Genomic DNA, 22,714 nt, shown 5'->3' with positions numbered 1-22,714 from the left:
CCCCCCACTGGTTAAATTGAATCGGATCAAATCTGGTCCAAATATTTCGGAAGGAACGAAAAGGCGGGCGAGGAGTTGGAAATATGCATGACAGGAGATTAGGACGATAATTGCGGAAAGTCGGGACCTGAGAATGATGTAATGCGGGGAAATTGTCTGAAACAGACGTCGTTGTCAAAATTTCAGTTACATCAGCGGTTCCCAACCCCGCCACCACTACAGAGGCCATCTCTAGGGCGCTACGATACTGTAATTGTGTAACGTATTATTTTTAATTACCTAAGTTCCGAGCGACTTTACGGCAGTACGGCTTACGCAACAAAGCTTATCATTTCTTAAATTGGGCGTCAGCGTTATAAGTTTCATTACCAATTACTAAACTCGAGTGGGTTTACTTTTTACACTCAATATTACAATATAATCTCATGTAATATTTTTTGTGATCAAAATCGAGGTGTGATTGATTGTTTATTAAGAATTAATACCGCGTGTAAATACAAAATATATGTGTAAAATGCAAAATCTATAAACTACAAGTATAAGTTAAAAATAATACAAATAGATTTCGATGCAAGCGTTTTTATTTGGATCTAAACTGTATTGTTTTTTTATAGCTTACGGTAGAACTCCGAAATCTAAAATAATCCGAACAATATTTTGAAGAAAAACATTTTAAAAACGCGCAAAGACCGAAAAATACATTTATTATTACATAAAGTTATTATACATAACCTAATTTTGTTTAAAAATTCTTAAAAAGTTAATACAGTATGCAGCATTGTACCTGTACTGCTACTCAAGTATGTACTGTAATATTAGATTTAATTGTAAATTAATTGATTGAAATGTAAAACTATAGTGTAGAGTACTATGTGTGCGAGTATTACGTACTGTATTACAAATTTCTCGGCTAATCTGAACTTTTCCAAATCTGAACAGGCCACAGCCCCAATTAGTTCGGATTTCCGGGGCTCTACACTACTTAAACACCAGTTTAACACTTATTTAAAATATTTATAACCTTTAAAAATGTACCAAAGCACCCCATCGGTTATTCATCCGTTGCGTGCAAAAATTCTTTTTGGTGAAAGAAAAAAAAATGGTCGAAAAATAAAAAATATCCATTCCGATTTTTTCGTTTCGCTTTGGATTCTAGAGTCACGCGAAGTTATACCCAATACGTAGAAATTAAAATATTGTATATATAAATTTAAATATTTCACAGTACACGCCACAAAGAGATTCGTTATCGCGATCAAAGGGACTGAAATATAGGATTTTTATTAAAATACATGATGCGAACTACGAATGTAGGTCTGATGGTGCCACGTGTATCGCGCAAATCGATTATTTCTACTATCTGAACACACTATACTTGGCAATATTATTACTTTCAAATTTATATATATTTTTATAATTAAATTTTACTTAGTAAATTTACCACTATTTCTAAAAATATATTGTGACACATCGCTCACTCCTTTCAAGAAGATCATATATAAAAAAAAATATTTTTCAAGAGATCGTTTTTATAGTTAAAAAATAAAATACAATGTTTTAAAAATAAATATCAAGCCACTTATTGAACTTTTTACTATGCAACAAATCTTTTTAGGTAAAACCTGAAGGTTTTTTCTCCATTTGAAAAATATTTAGTATATTTGAAAAAAAATTAAACAATACCTTTTCTTCAAAATGCAAAAACAACACTTTCTGCCCTGTAGCGGGTAAATATTAAGTTTAAAATATGCCGCTTTTGCTGGAATATAGTACAATTTCTGGGCATTCCGAAAACATGCACAACTGAAAACTGACGATTTTTGATTTATGACATAGTCAGGTCAGGAGTCGGTATAGGAGAGGCATGAATGTAGAAGAAGCGAAGAATATTTGCAAAGACAGACTGTGGCATTCTATTCTCTCTACCTACTCCTGCGGGGGTGAAGAGGAGTGATGTTCAGTTAGTTAGTTTAAAAAAAATCATTGTTGAACTGCTATGTTTCATCGCAAGGCTAGCCGTAATAGAAATCGTTATGAAATCATAATTCGTAATAACATAATCGAATATTGAAAATCGGATAATTTTACATTAGTTACACAGTTCAAAATAATTGAAATGTTTAAGGCAAACCAATTATTTCGTCGCTTTAAATAGGATAATTTGATATCCTTTCATTACTGGAAATTTCCTGAATAATTTCATTCGCACTTAATTCGATTACGGCGCGAATAATCGCGTTACTTAGCTCCGAGATTGATTATATGAATTATCAATTCAATGTTTCATTTTGCAGGCTTTGGTTGAGATCGTAAATTAGTATCGTAATACTCGAGGAAAAACTAACCTCGCTACATAAATTTTAATAAAATAAAATATGGATTCATAACACTATATAACATACATACATAAAAGATAATTTTAATTAGTTGCATTTTATTGTTATATATTCATAAAAATACCGAAAGGAATCTAGTTATAAGAATTGAAGAAAATCTGAAGGCTTTGTTAATAAACGAAACGTCTCTACGTGAAATGTGCGTGTCCGTAATAATGTAGATAAACGCATATCCGCGAGATTTCTTATGGAATTTCTTGTGCTATTTTATCAAGTGAAATTTGAATTGAAAATAAATAGATATTACCACAAAGTAACTGCCGAATCAATTAAAAGAAGATTTCTAACTACGAGGAAAAATACATACAGTGTTAATTTTACTATTAATGGGAAAAATACGAAACATTTAAATTTGTAAAAAAATTACTTAATACATAATCCTGAAAAATTCATATGTCTTGCTACCATTACTTTGCCTCTCCGCAGTGGTAGGCAGAGAGCTACACCACTCTGTCTTGGCAAACAATCTTCACGTTTTCCACACTTGTGCGTCTCTTCATACATACCGATTATTGCGACTCTTGACCTGACCACTTTCAGGTGCATATTTTAAATATTTGATAATGCACATCTGCATTCTTTGTTAATAACTATTATAGATACTAGCTAGATCATTAATTTGAAGGTTTCTTGATATGTAAAATCGTAAAAATACCCGAAAAGTTTGTAAACAAATGCGAAAAATCAACGTGTCATTCATCATGCTTCGTTACCCTATGCGTAAGAAGCCGCGCACCATAATCTCACTCGTAACACAAATCCACGTAATAAACCGGTTAGTTACTTTTAATTCATAATATGATATCATGATTTAATCGAAACATAAAATGTAGGAATTCATTGACATTTCATTCCGATAGAAATAACGCCGCGACATACAACGCGTAAGAATTTTAATTTGGTATGTACAGTTGTGTGGTTTGGGACCTACATACTTATTGTATAGGGTGATTTTTTTTAGAGGTATACAAATTCAAATTTCCAGTATAAATTGATGGTGGCACCCGCCGTGTGGCATGTTGCGCCATCTTGTTGAAACCACAGCTCTGTCAAATAAATGCCATTCAACTGAGGTACGAAGAAGTCAGTAATCATGGTTCTGAAGCGCTCTCCATTGAACATAACATTCTATCGTCTTTAAAAAAATATGGGCCAATGATTCCACCTGCCCATAAAGCACACATAACAGTGACTTTAAATGTATGTAAGGGCGTCTCGACAAAGGCTTCTGGGTTTTCTACACTCCAAATTCGGCAATTCTGCTTATTGACATAGCCATTTAACCAAAAATGTACCTCATCGGTGAACAAAATTTTGCGTTGAAAAAGAGGATCAAGCTGAATATTGTTTTCGGCCCATTCACCGAACATTCGACGTGCATAATAGTTATTTAGTCTATTCATAGTGAAATGGCAAAGCGTACTGACTACAAATCAACTGTTAACTTTCAAATTGACAGTCTATAGAAACAATGTTGTCAGTTTAAAACCAAACCTCTAAATAAACACCCTATACTTATGGCTCAACGTTTTGATTCCCCATGAATCTAAGTCAAGAACACGGCCAATCATTGAACGTAATAAATACAGTAATGAAGTGTTTGATGAAGACAAACTTTTAGCAGTGACATCGAACATAAATAATGCAATATATTAACGCACGGTGGGCGAAACAGTGGCCTTCTTGATATGCTATTTTTCGCACGGACGTTAAATGAAAAAGCTGTGTATGGGCGTTTGTCCACTACACGGAATTGAACGGATTTTTACCGTCCGGCACGTCAGTTAGTGTTTTAAAACGATGATTGGCTCGGATTGGCTTGTACTTTTGTCCATCTTTCTTCGGATCGGTGTTCTTGATCTGTGCGTGATCACGTCGCGCGTAAATTCGATCACGCTAAACTGTCATAGTCGCATTTATTTTTAAAAACCGGACTGCCGGACGGTAAAATTCATATGTAAAGTCATATGTCATAACGTCGAATGTTGTCGTTAATTTCGTTTATAATTTATCATGGCAGCTTATTTGTAATGTCGCCAGGTTGGCATACTTGCTATATCCATGGTTGCCAGGTTGCAATTATGAAAATACCGGGTGGTCAGCCATATGTATTCGCGAGTTCGTACCGACCATAAGACATTATAACAATGGTTAATAAATATAGATAATATTACAACTTTTCCACAGGGGTTTAATTTTTATTCGAAGTGGTTACATCGGTTAGCCAAAAGTTAAATATTGAGTTCAAATCTAATATAAACTATTTTAAAAGTTGTTGCCCTCAAAGCATCGTTTTTTTATTGTTACATGATACATGGTAGACCGTCGCATTCACAGTTACAAATATGCAGTCTGTATATCAATGTATTTCATAAATAATTGCTATAATTTAATGCAAATAAATATGTAAGCGCAATGTTTATGTTTTAAAAGGTATAATTTGGTAACCATACGCGGTTCGATTTACTCCAATTCACCATCAACGAAATTAATATAAATAATAAAGTAGGTCAATAACATTGCAAAACCAGTAATTGGGCAATAAAGAAAGAGGCGAACATCATAACTCTAGCGGATAAATGGCCAATTTTCCTCTCTCTATTCACGCATCAAAACTAAAAAAAGTCTTCTTCTTCGTCCTTGTTATAGATCCTCGGATCTGTTTGTTCCGTTATCCGTCTCTTGGTGATGTGGACTGTCAGCTGTCACGCCATCGCTTTGGAGATCTTCCAGGTGGTCTTCTTCCGCCTGGGTTCTTTTGAAGAGCAATTCGAGCCAGACTATTTTCTTGCATTCTATTGACATGGGCATTCCAGAATCGTCCTCACTGTCTTCTTCATCTGACTACTTTCCGAATTTCCGTGTTCTTTATTCAGTCTCTTTTGACGTGTTTCCGGCGAATTTAATTATTTTATTTATTATTATGTTTTATGCGCCTCAATTTCCTCATTTTTGAAGTTTTAACAAAAGATTTGGATCTCGCTGTTTCTGCTCTGGTCTCTATCCCATATGTGGCAATCGGTCTTGCACGTGTTTTATATATTTTTACTTTGCTTTCAATGTTTATGTTTTTATTGTTCCAGATTTTTTCTCTTAAGTACCTCGGAATATGATACTAAAAAAGTCCTGTACAATTATCAACCTAAGTATACGTAGTAAAATAAACAGGTTTCTACGGAGATATAACAAAATAATATTCTCAATGTTGCAAGTAAGCACTGTTCAATTCAATCCTCTTAAAATGTCAACCTTAAAAGTTCCCTCCTAGAATACTAACGGAGATGTCAGACCCGTGTCATTTCCTGCGAAAGGGTCAACACAGTGGGGTCATACAGAAGACATAAATTTAAAAAAAAACTGTCATAATTCCGTTAGGAAAATGTAAAAATAATCGGATACTTCATTAAATGAAAAAGGGGTCAAATAAGCACCATATTTTGAGTACATTAAAAAAATACTGTAATATTTATGTACAAAGATTTAAGGAGTCCTGGTTGCAACCGTAATGTATGGAAATGATGCATGGAGTTGGCAAACGAAGGATCAAAGTAAATTGAATATAATCGAAATGCGTTCTTTTTTATTAAAATAAATTCGCTATCCGCTGAAGCAATTTATCAAAAAGAAAAGTAATTTAAGAAGTACAACACGTATTGAGCTTCCGAGAATTAAATACTATTTCGGTATTTTGCAAAAAATAATGGCGATTTGTCGTGTCATTCTGGTTCGATAATAGACTAAACTTTGATAGTTTTAAAGTCGCCGAATACTCGGCTATTTGACGTTAAATGTCAGTGCGATTTATTGCAAGGTTCATAACTATTAACTTGTTAGAAATGACTGCATGACTCAACTCAGTAGAACTATTTGTACCAGGCTTGGAAAAATATATATAAGTCAGTAAGAATATACAATTTATTGAAAATAAAGGTACGAATCCAAAAATACTTTTGTTTTATGGTCAATAATTTTGGATTGAACTTAAATCATAATCCAAATGGAAACACGTTCTTTCGGTAAAATTGTATACTAAAACTTTACGATAGAATATTTATTAGTTTATTCGGAATTGTCGTACAGTAGACGTGGGTAAGACCCGGTCATTTAGAAGATTCGCATCAGTGGATCTCGATCACTCAAATGATCCGTTCACTAAGACCGGATCGATTGAACGGTGGATCTTTCGTGGATAAATCGAGAAAGCCGGCGAGGGAGGAGATTTGTTTTTATCATAAAACTTATCGACGACAGTCGATAAAAAAGGATCCCCAGGAAATTTCGCTATCATGACACCTTACATTTTTCTCAAAATAAATTCTGACGACCATTATTTTAGCCCTGGCTTTTGGTTAGAATTTTAATTGCAAATCGTATCGACAGCAACAACCAAAAAAGAGCCGTCAACAAGTTTTGGTATTGGGAAACCCCACTTTTCTCATAAATCCTTCATGGACGACCCATGTCTAAAAAGGTAGAGACTGACCGGAGCATTTCGTCGTAACGTAACACGTTACGTTGCTAGCATTCGTATAGTCAGTAGAGCGAGCGGAGCGCTTCATCCATAGTTTCGGATGCTCGGTGATGCTCGCCGCGAGCGATGTTACGACGTTATGTTACGTCGAAATGCTCCGGTCAGTCTCCACCTCTAGACTTTGCATAAAACTACAATATGTTCCGAAGCGTTTATATTTATGTACTACATTAATAATGCAAGAATTATTCTACCAAAAAGGCTACAAACTTCATGTCACGTACCATCGAGAATGTATACAAGGTATCCAATAAAAAGGGAGAAAATGTATGTATAAAAACAAACGAAAACTACGTGACAAAGAAAATAAACAAATTGAGCCTGTGTCAATGATCTGAAGATAGAAAATCGATTGTGTATGCATATCGAACATATGCCATAAAAAACGATACAAGCATTTGCCGTCGAGTAATTCTTGGTGTCAATATGTTTATGGTAATTTACGAGTTTAAGGTTTCGAACCTCCGCTGACGATATTTTTATAGGCGAATTTCCTTGCTTCAAAATAACGTGTGTGGTCATCGATATAAGAATTTGTTTACATAACGTGTATACGGGGATACAGTACGTACCAATCAGCGCTTCCGTTAGCATAATAGTTCATTTTAGTGTACACATTACGTACCTACCGACACAAGCATAATGGACACACTGCCAGCGATCACAACCTTGGGCGACGTCACGACGGTCACCGTTCGGCTTATTCTGAATCCGCGTTGACTTATCCCATCACCACATAATTAAAGAACTTCAGTATGGCAAATATGCATGGAATCGTGTTATTTTCCCCCGCAGTTCGTCCAGCCATCGGAATATGACATTATGTAGGCGCGGCAGTTTACTCGGTTTACACATTATAGTAGATACAACGAGTTGACAAGAATTATGTCATATCTTCAACTTGACACGAACGATTTTCGAGCTAATTGCCCAACCATGGTGGTCTTTATGTTACGAAGAGTAAGTGAAGTACATTTGAGGTTATGACTCAATATTGAAGCTTGAATTTCGACCGCATCGAATTTACTACGTATATGCATAACGATCATAAAATGATGTTGAATGTGACAAAAAACATCAGTCTGAAAATTTTAAATGATTTTCATAGATAGTGATTAATATATAATTCTACCTTGTTACATAGATAGATCATAAACCCTAACCTAACCTAACCAATATTATTGTATTCGGTAAAATTCGAATGTAAATCATTTCATAGACCACGGCTACAATACACCTACCACATCAAAAACGAAAACAGAGTACAGGTTATATCTTATTAATACTTAGATATTAAAAAATAAAAATAAAAACGGACTGAGGACTGCAAAACTCGTCTCCGAGATCTTAAACGTTATTAAAACGCTATTAACGTTATTAAATTAAAACGTTATTAAATTAAAACGCCACCGGCCGCACGTGTTTCCGCACACAATTAAAAATATATTGTTTGAAAAAAAAATTTACTTTTTAAAGAATATATACTGAAAAATATTATTACCATGTATTTGTAACTCCTTACTTTTAAATTACAATTTTTTTTTCAAAATCATATATTTATTTCGAGCAAAAACTATTTTTAACGGTGTTTTAAGCGAAAATTAAATTACGTCAAATATTACCTGGGTTTAAGGAAAATTAAGTTATTATACGATAAACTTTTATTTAAAGCGCAGTATACTCGGCCTTAAATAAAACTCTTAGTAAAATGTATTTGTAATACATACATCATACATCGCTCACTCCTTTCAAGAACGTCATAAATAAAAAATCGTCAATTTTCAGTTGTGCATGACCCAGAAAATGTACTATATCCCAGCAAAAGCGGCATATTTTTTAACTTAATATTTACCCGCTACAGGGCAGAAAGTGTTGTTTTTGCATTTTGAAGAAAAGGTATTGTTTAATTATTTTTTTTAAATATATTTCAAATGGACAAAAAACCTTCATGTTTTACCTAAAAAGATAAGTTGCACAATAAAAAGTTCTATAAGTGGCTTGATATTTATTTTTAATACATTGTGTTATATTTTTAAACTTTAAAAACGTTCTCCTGAAAAATCAAGTTTTTTGATTTATGACGTTCTTGAAAGGAGTGAGCGACATGTATATATATATATATATATATATATATATATATATATATATATATATATATATATATATATATATATATATATATATATATATATATATATATATTTTTAAATGAATATTCATATAATACAACATAAATAAGTATAACACAAGTTAAATAAATTTAAAGCCTTTAAATTCTATTTAAAGCCAAAAATGTTTGAATAGTGTGTACTTTCTTCCCATTGTTCTCTGGCACGACCAGGCAATCATGGGATGTTTAAGATGTAATTTGAAAGGTAAGTTCCATATTAAGATGCCGGTCGCAGACTGCCCCCGGTCCGTCACGGACCAGCCGACTTCGTGACGACTGCGACTGTGACGGGCACCGGAATAATGATCCATCGCACGTATCGGACATGACCGCGGAGCGGGTTGCATTATTTAGAGATAATTTTAGAAAAATCCCATTGTAGGGTAGAATAAAAATTATAACTGTAAGGAAACTGTAAATAAAATAACTGGTCAAAGTAAAGCCACATAAAAAAAATTACAATCATGCTTTAGGCGGGTATCTAATATGCGAATATAATCCAGGATTCAGACCTTGCATACAAATAAAAATAAGTCTCTACTTAATAAAAACTTTCCTCATTCCAATAAAGACGACTGTTCCGAACTCATATGTACTGTGTCACGAAATGGATCAATATATTTATGAGTTCCAAAAATTCGGGTAGTGTGCTTGTCTTGTCAATCATGGGTAGAATTGGTGAATGTTGCACTGTGTAAAGTTGTGCACGTTCGTAAGCCCTGTAAATACCCAGACTTTCATATTCTTCATCATCTATGTCGAGATGTCAAAAATGTAAAAAGAGTTGTCTCTTGATCTTGATAAAGAAAATAAATTGAAAATAAGAAAACTGAAATTCATAAAACAATCTTATTTCAACACCCTTTTTACAGATATGAAAGAAATCCAAGCACATCCAAAGTTCTTTTAAAGGTCATACAGTCGCCTAAAAATAGCAAGGATTAGGAATGTAAATTGAAAAGTCGTTAAAAAGCTTTTAAGGAAAGTTCGCAGAAAGGCAGAATAATAAAAAAGGTCAATGAGGGCCTACAATTAAATGATGCTCAAAGTGCCCTACCGACTATAAAAATAAGATTAGACCTTTGACCCTTTGACTACCAAAACCCGATATATCGGCTTTCGGTACTTTAGCGAGAAATACCGGATCCGTCAGGTGTGATGATTTATAAATGTGTCAGAAACATTTTGGACAGTATGCTAAGGATTCCTTCAGGGTTTTGCAAAAAAAATATTCTTATCTTATGTTTTTTTTCCTCAATGAGTTATATTTTGATATTTAGAATTGAATGATCATGAATATCTTGCAATTAGTTGTAATATTACTAATACTTAATAATACTTAAATTACACATTAAACAAATTTTGTTTCTACGAAAAGTATGTTGTGTAAAGCTGTGATATTCTTCAAATAGATACATTTTTTACGAGTCAGGATTAACAATATGCAATAAATTTATACAAATATAATACAAATATTTTATTACTAAAAAAACGTTAATTACTTACACCCCTACTCTATTCCTTTCAATACCGGATGTCGGCAATTATGTCGGCAAGTCGTTCAATTTACAGAGTTATGCGCACGGTGTAAAAAGGAGATAGACATTAAGCGAGCAGCATTTAATTGTTAGTCGAATTTTTATAACGTCGCATACACTTGGTTACCTAAACTCCGAGAGATATATACGTCGCGCAGATCATATTTAAAAACGGATTTGTTTCAACAATAACATAGTCTTCAAAAATTATCAAACAAATTTTTATTTTTAATTATGTATGTTTAAACCGCAGTATTTCTAACATAGTACCCCCAAAAGTCCTGGTAACCAAAGGGTTAAGTTAAGGGTGACGCCGACAGTCATAGGTCTAGTGTGAGACCTTCTCTGAGGAAAATTGCGAGGTTTATAGACCCACGATAATGCCTAGCGTAGCTGTATATCACAAAGAAAACACCTTTTATCTTTTCAATAAGGAAAAGTCGAAAATCGTGGGTAATTTATTTTATCGCCAGGTGGCGGCAAATGGTCCTAATTACACCCAAAAAAGGACTTTGTCATAATAATAAAGGTTACGAATTTCATTTAGCAAATTCTCGTGAATTTGCTAAACCAAATGTATTGCTTAACCAAATGGCACCAACACTAATGTATGGAAGTGAAGCATAGAGTTGGTAAAAGAAGGATTAAAGTAGACTGAATGAAGTCGACGTGCGATCTCTCAGACCAATGCGCGGCACCCCGTTGTATGATAGATGTTTGAAAGGCGAAATAAGAAAATAATGAAAGACTGAGATAAGCACTGTCGATAAAATAAAATAAAAGGTGTGTTGAGATGGTTTTAGCATGTGAATCGTAAGCAAGCAAGAGGAAAGAAAGGTAAAACAAATTAATGACGCAAATTTAGTTGAAAATAGGAGAAGAGGAAGACCGTGGAAAACTTAGCAGGGTCAAGTATTTCAAATGCTTAAAAGTGGTCAAGTCAGGAGTCAACGGGTATGTATGAGGAGATGCATGAATATCGAAGAGGCGAAGATTATTTGCAAAGGCAGGAGGTGGTCTACGTTCTATTTCCTGCCTACTCCTGCGGAGAAGCCGCGTGTTGATTAGTTAGCTTAGCTCAAAAAACGTAGGACATCCGCAAAAAGGTAAATTAAATAATAAAACCATTTTTATCTACAGTAATAGAGGTTCGAATTTGCCTATACCGAAAATAAAACTAGTGCGAAGATATCGGAAAACGATGAATCGATAATCGGTTCCTTCGAAACTGAATTTACTATTTTATCCCTAGGAATTACACCGAACTTGGTTCGCAAAAATTCAAGATGATTAAATAGATCTCAATCTGGTGAAAACGAATCGCTTCAGACTAAATGTGAACGCGATTGAAATTTACTCGGGGAAAAGCCCTCTTTGAAACGGAAGCGAAATGTGAAGGGCTTGATTATGGTGCTCGCATCAAATAGAATGCAGCGAGAGATGAACGGAAATCAATTTGTCCTCCCAGTCTAGTTGGTAGTTGGATCGCTGGGACCGGAGTGCAAGTACAAAATGAATAGTCGTGTCTACGTATGGAACCAACTATTTGCAAAGACAGAGCGGATGTTCACAAAATTTTTAGTGTGTCCAAATCCTTGTTTCCAGATTTGCGAACAAGGATTTTTACACACCCAAAATGTTATTATTAAAAAAACTCGTGAAAGTATAAGCGTCATAAAAAATTTAAATCATGTTTTTAGGTGTCTCCCAGTATATATTATAAAACAATTCAGTACGATCTTGCATACATTTTTAAAAATCTCTGTACATATACATCTCTCTCTGTCTCTCTCAAACCCTCATCCGCACCCGATGGTGCATAGGGCACTGCATCATATCAACGCAGTGTTATCTTGATCGTTAACACATGAAAGAAAGGTGATCAGCCCCCGCTTCAAATACCAGTCCAGGGTAACATTGAACAAATATTGGAGTGAAAAAATTACTTATATTTTTTTACCCCTCCTGAAAAATTGAACCCGAGACTTCCAGTACGGGTAGCCAAGCGTGCTGACCATTACCTTACGTAGGCGGATAACATTTTTGGTGTGTCCAAATCTTTGTTTCCATATTTGCGAAAAAGGATTTATTTAATAAAATGACTGGTCAAAGTACAATCGTCAAAAAAATATATTTTTAGGCGTCTCCCAGTGTGAAAAATAATTCAGTAAGAATCTTACATACATTTCAAAAGATCCTGAATATGTTTTACCATTTTTGTAAAAGCAAGTAACATATTTTAAGATTTAGATGAGCTAAAAATAATACCGCAAACAAGAACAAGAAAATATGAAAAATAAACCCACAATTTTTCTAACCATAACATTTAGGTTTTTTTTAAAACAAATATATAATAAATGATAATACATTCCAAGAAAACATTCCATTGTTTTACTTTGATGAACCATATTTTCGGAGTGTAATAAACACTAGTGCGTCACAGCTCGATTTAAGACACCGTAGCTGAACGAAATTACGACGTTAATGTACTACAACCATAACAAAAACAATGCACCCAGTAGACTAACGTAGAGTACGTATTTAATACAAAAGAAAATTAGATCATTTCGAATTATAGAAAACACGCAAAGAAAAATAACAGATTGTTGTAGAAACATATTTTTTTATTGTTATAACAAGTGTTGAAAGTCATCGGAAAACTGCCTTATAGGGCAGAAGTGATACGTTATATTCCATTATACAGTAAACCCCCCTATAAAGTTGAGATAGGTACCGCGTTATCGGAGGGAACTTTACATTAGGTTAACGTTTTTAAAATGTATTTCAATTTTAAATGACTCATTTCAGTCATTTCCGCTGGTCAAAATGTAAAAATACAGTTTAAAACATTAATCCGTTATGTTCCCTCCGATAACGCGGTACCTATCTCAACGTTATAGGAGGGTTTACCGTAATATGCTTCGTGTATTCCGTCTTCGGGGAATAATACGACGCGCGGGTAAATTAGGTTCACGATTGTCATCACCCGAGCGAAAGTAATACGAGGAGTGGGTATACAGTATATTGTCATTTTCTCACGCTAAGATTCCTCACCGTGTTATTGTGATGGCAGAAAGTGCCAAGACAGGCTAGGCACTGCGCTGTTTCCAGTAGCTGCCTCGGCCCATAGACGTAAGGCGTCGTCCCAATACAACGCGGTTACGCGATCATCGCGCGTTCTCGCGAATTTTACTCGTGATAAATACTATAATTCAACTTAAAAAATGAGAATATCAGTATAAAATATAATAGATACGGGCTCAGAAATTTTGTATTCCTCCGTAATACAATTGCGTATTATATACAAGTGTAATGTAATAATATAAAGTTATTCAAATGATTTGTGAAAAAATCGGGGATAAAATCACCAATACACAAACGTTTCTCAGTGTGTGCGCATGTGCCGCGCTTTGCGTGTTTAGCAGCGCCAGCAGTGCGTAGACCGTCGTACGTGGCGGTCACGTCGCTGCGTTAGCTATTGCGGCTACACGTGATGTATTTTTATTTTGTTTAGATACTTACCAGAGCTAACATAACAAAATTGTTACATTTCAACTTCAAGTATGGTCAATAAAAGCACAATTTAGGAATATTCACATTTTCCCGTTTTTAAATCACATTAAAAGGTAAGGTAAAAGAGAAAGGAACACACAGATCTCAATTGAGTGTCCTAATAGGTCGCGCGAATGCCAATTAGGACACTTATTCGAGATCTGTATGTTATATCGCGGATTCGTACGACTAAAATTCGCGAAAACTTGCGATGGTCGCGTAATCGCATTGTATTAGGACGACGCCTAATACTACGGGACTGGCAGTTGAAATGCCATTCTAGTGGCATCTAGATGAACCTACTGCCTTTTTCCATTCTACGCACGATACCACTCAATATACACAATCACACTGTGACATCATTCTTTTTACGTGCGACAGTTAGATAGCACAGTTTTACGACAAATAAAAATATCGAGTGCTCTAAATACTAACTTTAGCTGCAATATTTTATGCATTATATTTAACGAGTCTTCAATGAACATTAATGGCAGTAGGTCGCAATATTACGAAGGTAATTTATTCACAATGTCACGATCCTATGCGGAAAAATGGCACATACATATCGTAGTCGTACAGGAGAAAGTGACCAACTACCAAAACTTAAAATGTTCAGGAGGGCCATTTAACTCACCTTTGCTTGCCAAGAAAATAAACACCAATGCAGTTAGTCATTTTAAACAAGTCAATATATTATGCTTCCAAGTTTAAATTCCTTTGAGATTTTTCCAGGGCAATATTAAGCTATGTAGTAAGATATCAAATAGTCAATGATCACGTTTTTGTAAAACAATGCACTTGGTCACTTTCTCCTGTATGACTACGATATATAAAAAAATGATGCGACTATTTACTAAATATCAACATACTCGTACACATTAACGAGTTATTATAAGTATATGAAACACAACATTTCTCTCACTTGACGGTTTAATACAATTCAAGAGGGAGCATAGTCAAATGAATGAAATTTTACAAATATGGCCTAGCGGTCAATATGTGAGAATAATCATAGTAAATAGTAAATGATTGTAAAACAAAATTTATGACCAGGACATAATAAATAAAATGATATCCTTTGTATAAAGAATTAACTACACATTCATAATAATTTTATCCGTCTTTTATATGTTACCTAAAATAAACCAGATCAATTAACGGCAAATAAATACAATTGTTAGACTATTGAGGTAAGATGAAAATAATAAAAGAAGCGAAATCACAAATTGAATCATTTACCACGCCAAGTCTTTATGTAATGATTTTTATTGAGTTGTATATATGGCACAGGCGATGGTCGAAAACATTGCGTTCGTTCGAATAACACTTTTACTTTTGGGCAAATTCTTATGACATAATCATTTTCTGCCTACATTACTTTTTCGGCGGATAATTATGATGTCGGTCATAAAGAAAAACATTGTATTAAGAAATAAAATTAAATCGTTCATTAGTAATAATTTTTAGTCAGTGGCGTGCACACAGTTTTTAATGAGGGTATGCAGAAATTAGGGTTAGGTAAGGATAAGGCATAGTAGGCACTGGTCGTGTTTCTATACAGAACGCAAGTAATCCAGGGTACGCACTGCTTTTCTGCCTATATAGAACGCACGCCTCTGTTTTGAACCAAAACCATATAACTTTTCTATTCGAAAAAAAATTGTTTTATAAGTTTTGTATATTTACCAAAGTAAACTTATGGAAGAGATATTTATGGAAAAACATTCTAACTTATAAAAAAATCTGCTTTGTAAAATAATGATAAATTAAAGAGAATAACAACGCAGTGCTTTTGTTTGAGACGAAATTTCGTTAAATATTTGCATGAGAAATACGCTTCTCTAAACGTAAGATTGAACTTTTCTTCTTCCAGCACCGGCAAAAGCAACGACCCCGGCGTCGAAAGAAACTTCTTATATTAATGAAGTATAAAACACGGCGTATAAATACCGAGTTCCCTGAGATTTGATGGCAAAATTTCACGTGGGGAGATGGGAAATTGCGGACCGGAAAGGGTGACTGCCCCAGACATCGTAAAATTCGGGGGCCTTTACGACCGGCTCACGTGACAGCCACCTTATACCGGAAAAAATCCGAATCCGAGACGTAAAAATACAAACCAAAGTGCAGCTATAAATACGAGGCTTTAAGTTCCGTAGTATTTCGGTAGTAAAACTTACGTTACGATGTACTGAATGAAAATATTATGTATGAGAATTTACTGTTGTACATGAAAATGTACATAAATAAAGAGTATCTTTTTTATTCCACCACCAAAAGAAAATTGTTATTATAATGTTGATATGGTAGCATTCTTGGGACAGAATGTAGCTAAGATATTATATTATGCAATGGATATAATAATAGAAAAAAAATATGCAAATAAACGGCATTTTATAGATCAGTTAGATGAAATAGAGTCCACCTCCGTAGTGTTATGGTCAGCACGCTGGGCTACCGTACTGGAGGTCCCGGGTTCGATTCCCACGGGGGGTCATATAAATATAAGTGATTTATTTCACTCTAATATTTATTTAATATTACCCAGGACTGGTACCTGAAGCGGAGGGCTGATCACCTTTCTTTCATGTGTGTTAACACACTTTTTAAACGCAGTGTTATCTTGATCGTTAGATCAAGATAACACTGCGTTTATATGATGCAGTGCCCTATGCACCAACAGATCCGGAAAAGGTTTTTTTTTCAAAATTAATAAAAAAAGATGAAATACGATTGTTATTCTGTCTCCATATTTTTGGTCATTAGATGATAGATGTTTGTTTCATTCGGAAAAACGGACTTGATAATTGTTATTATCAATACAAAAAGGGAAAGTAGATGAAAATCGAAACGATGAAAAAGCATCTGAAGCGTCTTGTAATATTACCAGCAATAATAAATTATGCGACATAGCTAAGTTTAAAAGGTTATGACCAATGGCAATATACCATATTTTATTAAGTCTCCCCAATATTTTCCCCACTGGAAAATAAAATTTAAGTGATTTCCTCAGAGGGACTAATAAAAATGTGAATAGGACTATGATATGAGTGTTTAACAAAGAATTTGCGGACATTTTTTACGACAGGCGAAATGAATCGTACTATTTTGGTATCATCCTGGTTCATAAAGTATTTTTCAAAATATTTATTAATTTGTGCGTACATTTATCCAATATTTATCTGAGCGAAAACTTGTTGACGAATACGCAAGTCTGGGTATTTACAGGCCTTACAACCTGTCGTAGGCTGGTTTAAAAAGAGTCTCTTAAAAAAAAAGCTTACATCATTCTAACATAGATAGCTGTTGTGAACTCGCATGTACTGGGTCGCGAGATTGATCAATATATCGAGTTCCAAAAATTTGAGTAGTGTGGTAGAATTGTAATTGGTAGAATTGGTAAATGTTATCACTTAACCAGCCTGTTACAGGTCGTAAAAACCCTGGAAATGCCCATACTTCCATATTCTTCTTCATCTATTTTGAAATGTCAAAAATGTATAATGATATGTTTTGAGATAAGCATTATCGATAAAATTAAGAAAGGTGTGTTGAGATGGTTTGGACACGTAGAACGAATGAGTGAGGAAAGAACGGTAAAACAAATTTATGAGGCGAATGTTATTGGAAAAAGGAGCAGAGGAAGATCGAGAAAAACTTGACACGATCAAGTATGCCAAATACTTGAAAGTGGTCAGGTTAGGAGTCGAAACAATCGGCGGGTATGTATGAGGAGATGCATGAACGTGGAAGAGGCGAAGAATGTTTGCAAGGACAGAGTGGTGTCGCGTTCTATTCTCTCTGTCTACCCCTGCGGAGAAGCGGCGTGATGGTTGGTTAGTTAGTTAAATGTTTTAAGTGTTTTTTTTAAACGTGGTGGAAGAAATAAATTTCTGCCAAATAAGCACATGGCAATCGTTCGTAGCTATTTTCATTCCTGATTGACGGTAGAAGCAGTTCGATAAAAGCTACCAAGCTACAAATCTGGCCCTGCTTTGTACGTAATACGTAACTGTAGCAGTAAACAATCGACAGCGGTTGATGAAATGATAGTGTGCATAGTTATCGCTGACGGAAGTCGTTCAGACATGAAATCACTGCGAAATGTCGGCTGGCCCATCAACGGTTTTAATTAAATTATTATATCATAGATTACGGCCATTGTTTCCGAGCGATTAAGTTTAAATTTTGTAAAATTCAAGACGCTCGAGGGACTAGAACACATGGAAACGGTTAGCTTTATGGTTAGTATACGAAAGCATGCATAAATTTCCTCAATGCCGTATAATTTACCTAATTGTAAGGAAAAGTTTAGCTAACAGGACAATTTTCCAAGAAAATTAACGGATTTCTACATTAACAAGCAACCTATGTTAGGCATAATAATATTACGCATTCACGCAGATATGAATAAATAAACCATTTACTAGCCCGCCTCCTTAGTGTAATGGTCAGTACGCTCGGCTACCGCACTGGATGTCCAGGGTTAGGTTCTCAAGGGGGGTTAAATAAATATATGTGATTTTTTCACTCTAATATTTATTCAATACTACCCTGGACTTGTCCCTGAAGCGGAGGGCTGATCACCTTTCCTTCATGTGTTAACGATCAAGATAACACGGCATCTATATGATGCAGTGCCCTATGCACCACCGGGTGCCGATAAGGGTTTGAAGAAGATTATTATTATTATATATTAAGCCAACTTTTTTCAAAAACAGAAACGTAATATTTACGATTTTAAAAATATACACAAAATTTTCAATTCCATACTATTTTCGTGAGCCTAAACGGATTTTTATTCAAAATAGTATCAAATTGTTTTTTTTAACCCAAGTTGGTTTGAACCCAGAAACTCTGACTCAAAAGTCCGCGACACTAACTACGGGACCACAGCCCGACAAAATTAAATTTGATAAAGTTATAATTGAAAAATTAAAGAATGGTATAATTATTGCTACAAATATTTAAATTAGGTTGTTTACGTTAAAAACTTTCTCTGATATGTTAAAAAGTATTACGTTAATATTTTTTATGTAGTTTTATATAAATTAAAGGTTTTTATTTAATTTTACAAATATGTATTCTTAAATTAAATGTTTGTTTGTACATGTATGCCCACCTTAATTTAGGCCACCTTATATTAATTAATGACCTTAACTATGTAAATAAATAACTATTACGGGAATGCTATATACCACATCGTTATACGAGTACAATGTTATCACGATATCATAAGATACTGTCTGTTTAATACAATAAAATGACATACTTCAAAGAAAAACACGCAAATATCTGGTTTGCTCGTATAAAACTTTTAATTTAGGTAACACAAACTTTAGGATATCCATTCGACGTTCCATTTATCAGAGAAGCAGATATTGCAACGCTACGTCAAAAAACGCTTACGCTGAATAAACTACAAACAAAATAAGCGGACTACAGTTATTTATTATAGCCATTTTCAAATACGTTTATTTTCATAACATCTGGAAATAAAATGATATAGGTAATGTAACAGAAAAAAAAACTGAATTAGTTTAAAAGGGATAAGAAATATTTTAAAATATTTTAGTACAAGGATTATGTTAAAAATTCGTTTCTTATGGGAGAATCTGTCGGCGTTGTTTTATATTTGCAATCAAGAGAAACTCGCAAACATCTAATATTTAAAGCGATCGGCCGCGCGAGGAGCCAAACGTGTCTACACGCACATTTGTTTTTTAATACATATAATTGAAAGTATACCTATATATACCTATATATTTTTAAATTAACAATTTTTTTTAAAACCATGTATTTATTTCGCAGAAAAACTTATTTTTTCAACACAAAAACGGTGTTTTAAGAAGTAAGAAAAATTACGTGAAATGTTGCCTGGATTTAAAGAAATTTAAATTGCGGGCCATTGATTACTGGCCCTTAAGAATTTAAGTAAATGCGATAAAACTTTAAGGATTATTTTGAGTGTTTATTTTATTTTTCCATTTTCCTCCACGGTAACTCGCCCCGTTAACCTAGTAATGCAATATTACGAGGAAAATCGTGTGATGGCTCCACCGGTAATAATATTTACGAGACTGCATAGTTTTTACCGTCGACTTGCTAATTACATTGCCTACTGGACCGTATACAGTGGAATTCAGGAAGCTCTCCTGTACGGCGAAGCGGAGTTGGCAGCGACAAATCGTACGGAAGTCGTAAAGGTGGTCGTCGACACTGGGCGGGAATGAGGTTGTTCAATTCTGCCGCAGTGCATCGATGCATAGAAACATCATAACAATATTATGGGTTGGGTGTAAAATATAGATGGCACTGGCTACCGGTATTGGCACAATGAATTATGCACGCATTATAGCGACGCGTGCGTGGGAAAAACGATATGAAGGAATACTTACGTACAGTAAATATTTTACATGAAAAAGAACTATATTAATTTCATCAAAATTAAATAAGACTCTAACTAACTAACCATCACGCCGCTTCCCCGCAGGGGTAGGCAGAGAGAATAGAGCGCCACACCACTCTGTCCTTGCAAACATTCTTCGCCTCTTCCACGTTCATGCATCTCCTCATACATACCCGCCGATTGTTACGACTCCTAACCTGACCACTTTCAAGTATTTGGCATACCTGATCGTGCCATGTTTTTCTCGGTCTTCCTCTGCTTCTTTTCCCAATAACATTCGCCTCGTAAATTTGTTTTACCGTTCTTTCCTCACTCATTCGTTCTACATGTCCAAACCATCTCAACACACCTTTCTTAATTTTATCGATAATGCTTATCTCAGCCTTGCATTCCTTCCTTATTTCACTATTCGCACATTTATCATACATCGTTTTGTCGCACATTCTTCTGAGAGATCGCATTTCGACTGCATTCAGTCTACTTTCATCCTTTAGAGTTGGAACCAGGACTCCGTTGTGCACTGCCAGTTTAGCTTCCGCTGATAGGTTTTTATTTGCTATAACTGATTTCAGTGCACCATTCACTTTGTTCCCAGCAACTCTTGACAGAATTATACCTCGTATTGTGAGAAAATTACACTTTTACAATATTACAGAATTTAATTTTGCACAAGAACGCGCCATCTATTAAATTTGTCAAAAAAGACGCAAACGTCATATTGTCTCATCCGCATATTTCAGATATGGTAAAAAAAAATGTTGAAATCATTATGAGGAGCACTTGCTTCAAATTTATTTGAACGTGTGGAAGCTCGCTTTATTTCTGAGTAAATTATGGGCATAAAAAGAAAACAAGGTTGAATGAAAAAGTTTTTTCTTGCAATATAACTCCACAATCATAAAATAAACAAAAAATAACAAGAACGGTCGTACTCTCAGATAATGATAAATAAGGAGAATTGTTTGTTTAACTCGAAATAAAAATAAATTTATATTTATGTAACTGTCTCTCTCTCTCTCTTTATATTTATAACGGTGATATTTCAGTCGGAAAATGAGGCAAACTAGTATGATGGAATATCTCCCATTAGAAAATATTAACATTTTTTTTTAAAGGAATAACCCGCAAAGCGTCTATTATAGATGCTTGTCTGCAGGTAGGATAGTAAAGACAGGGAAGGTAAATGTGAAAAATACATTACAAACACCCAGACCAATTGAAAATAAATCTTTATTGAAATCGTTTTTGCAATTGGCGGGAATCGAACCCGCATCGCCAGTTTCGCAGTCGAGCGCCAACCCAACTACGCCACGGCGCCTGCACATGTATGTATTATACGCATAATTGAATATAAGTAATACTATATTAATATAAATATTTATTAATATTTACATAATAAATACGGTAACTGGTTTTGCATACTACATTTTAGTGTCATTTCATCAAATATTGTAGTCCCTCTTTATAAATAAGAATCACGCCGCTTCTCAGAAGGGGTAGGCAGAGAGAATAGAACGCCACACCAATCTGTCTTTGCAAGCAATCTTTGCCTCTTTTATATTCATACATACCCTCCGGTTATTCCGACTCCTAACCTGACACGATGAAGTATTTGAAATACTTGATCATGCCCAGTTTTCCTCGGTCTTCCTCTGCTTCCATTACCGAAGACATTCGCCTCAAAAAATTATTTCACATTTTTTTCTTCACTCATTTAATACACACGCCCAAACCATCTCTACACGTCTTTCGTCATTTTATCGACATTGCTTATCTTGCATTCTTTCCTTTTATTATATCATCATTCACTTTTTTTTCAGTCTGCCAATTTTATTATTTTGATATTTCAGATAAAACAAATATTTAAATTCACTTAAATCATATTTTTCATCGAGATAAAAATCGACATACCTTTCTTAATTTTATGGATAATGCTGATCGTATGGTAATTATACCATATAGGTAAATATATAACTGTATTAAGACGTCATATCCAAAATATTACATAGGTATTTTCAGATGCGTTCATTATTACGATCATATCGAAAAAATAGAGCTCGACTGTTAAGTGAGAACTAGCTCTCTATATTGGCTGTTTAGTATAATATAAAAATTGGT

At 34.4% G+C, this 22,714-nt stretch overlaps 1 protein-coding gene across 3 annotated transcripts in view; it reads right to left on the bottom strand.

The window, feature by feature from the left end:
- Window positions 1-22,714, bottom strand: part of GckIII (Germinal centre kinase III) — a 172,500-nt gene that overhangs the window by 16,895 nt on the left and 132,891 nt on the right. The gene's annotated exons all lie outside the window — the stretch shown is intronic.

The sequence above is a fragment of the Brachycentrus maculatus genome, unplaced genomic scaffold (assembly GCF_059751285.1).
Source record: "Brachycentrus maculatus isolate JH-2025_06_01 unplaced genomic scaffold, ASM5975128v1 h1tg000240l, whole genome shotgun sequence".
Taxonomy (NCBI): Eukaryota; Metazoa; Arthropoda; class Insecta; order Trichoptera; family Brachycentridae; genus Brachycentrus; species Brachycentrus maculatus.
This window is presented reverse-complemented; position numbering and strand designations above follow the sequence as displayed.